Raw genomic sequence first — 2,494 nt, 5'->3', positions numbered from 1 at the left:
TCTCTCTCTTTTACTTTGGGTGTTTTGCACTTTTTTACTAGAAATTCACTGGGAGAGGGGAATATATAAAAAATCTTGTGTCCAGAATAAAGTTTTTGATTGCACAAGAAGCACTGATCCATGTCAGGTTCTTTTCAAAAGCGCCGATAATAGGATTATTTCCCTAGGAAAGAACCACTGCAGATAAGAATCTGCAGTATTTCACTCTATCCTTCCCCATCTTTACTGAGATCGACCACGAGTGAATTCGCGCCCCGAGTGGACTGAGTTGGTTTGTGGCAGATAGAAATGGAGAACATTATGCTAAATGAGATTAGTCAGTGAAAAAAGTTAAAAGTCAGATGGTCTCCCTTATATGCAAAAGCTAGGGAGAAACTGGAACATAGAAGAGACTGCATAAAAGGAGGAAAAACCTTAATGGAGTGAAGGAGGGGACTTAACAGAAGGAGATGGGGATGGGGAGGAAGAATTGACGAGGGAAACAGCTCAATGAACATGAGGTACAATAATAAAGTTAACAAAGCCAATCACTATGCTGAGCATGGGAAGGAAGGGAGGGGCAGGAAATAGGGTGGAACTGGGGGAGGGCTCGATGAGTACTATATGCATGTATGCCTCTATCATCCTGAACTTCAACAAGATGTGTGATTACAATGCATCAATAAAAATAAAATAAAATAATATTTCACCTACAAACAACTTATTTCTATGACAAACATTAAATGAAAGTAGTTTGATCATAGTCAATATTTATTTTAATTATTATTATTATTCAATTTTTATTGGTGTATTGTATTTATACATCATATTGGGGTAAAAAAACTTGTGTGGACATACATGTACACATCGCCCATTTAGCCCCTACCCAATTCCCACCCCATTACCTCCCCATCCCTCCTTCTCATGCCAAAATTATCAGTTCCACATAAACATCATTGTATCAAAATTTTAAAAAATCTGTGATCACATAACTTGTTTGTTTGTAAAAATACTACATCCACCATTTGGTAAGTACACCAAAGTATAAAAATCCCGTTATTTTAAGAGCTATGTTAACTTGATCACCTTTCTTTTTTGCAATGTTCTTTCATATACATATACACACATAAAGATATAAAATTTTAATAAAATTCTTGTAATATATTCATATATTCTTATAGTATGTTCATACTATTTTAACAGACTTTTATTGGTGCACTGTAATTATATGTGTGTTGCCCCCTGGATCCCATTTCAATTTTTCTTCTATCCATACTTATTGAAATTGATATTGATGACTTTGAACGTGTATAGAGCATTATTTTATCTGTTTTCAACGCTGAGTCTCCTTCCCTACAACCTCCATACCCTAATCCCATTCCACTATTCTGGTGTCTCTCATTTATCCAAAGTTCTTTTGTTCTTAATTTCTCTCTAGCTTCAATATATAAGAGAAAAATGCAATCCTTTACTTGCTGAGACTGTCTAATCTTACTTAGCATAACATTTTGTAATTCCATGCATTTTCCTGAAAATGAAATAATTTTGTTTTATATGGCTCAGTTAAATATTTCTATGTGTACATGCCACAGCATTATAATCTATTCATATAAAAGTTTAATGTTTAATAGCTATAATTATCAGTTATTTTTTAAGTATTTATACATTCACCAAGTGATTTCAAGACTATAAAGAATCTCATCATGCCAACCTAAAGATATTGTTTACCTTTGCCTTATCATCTAGTTTTCTTTTCTAAATTTTCCATATATCACACAATCCTAAACTGGCTACCCATGTACTTGAATCTCTTTTATATTTATGTTCATAGTTTCTTAATATAAACTACTAAAGTGAGAAAGATGAAAAGAAGTTTAGTTAAATATTCCTATGTAACATGTTTCTTATGCTTCATTTATCACAAAGCAATCTGTTTATTGAATTCTCTTTGAAAACTATTTAGATCCTTTTAATTCATCTTTCTCTATAGTTTTCAAATAATTTTCTCAAGCATTTAGACTTTTATATCAATTCAGCCATTATAAGTCAATTAAACCATTTGAGCAACATAAATGCCCATGTATCTCTCAATTACTTAGATTCAAATTATTAGTATAAATAGCCCTAAAATTACATAATCAGAAATGAAGAGACTTCTTGCTGCTTATTATTTTCCTTCAAAACATAATTCCAAAAATCATAGGGTTAGTGATTATCAGAAAAATTCAGTTCATAAATTCATGTTAGATTTTATAATATGTGTTCATCTAAATATACAGTACTAAATAGTATATTTACATGCATTTGTCCAAAAATATTCTTGAATACCAATTTTGCTAACATTAGTATAAGATATAAAATATTATACTGAACTTAATAAAAAGAGAAATATCAATAACAAATAATAGTCCTTTCTTAATTTTTAGAAATATTTTTCTTTTTTAATTATTTATTTATTTTATGTGGATCATATTGAAATTGTCATACATTCAGACTGTGCTTTATGCCCTCTTGT

This window comes from Muscardinus avellanarius (genome assembly GCF_963383645.1).
Source record: "Muscardinus avellanarius genome assembly, chromosome: 6".
Classification (NCBI taxonomy): domain Eukaryota; kingdom Metazoa; phylum Chordata; class Mammalia; order Rodentia; family Gliridae; genus Muscardinus; species Muscardinus avellanarius.
This window is presented reverse-complemented; position numbering follows the sequence as displayed.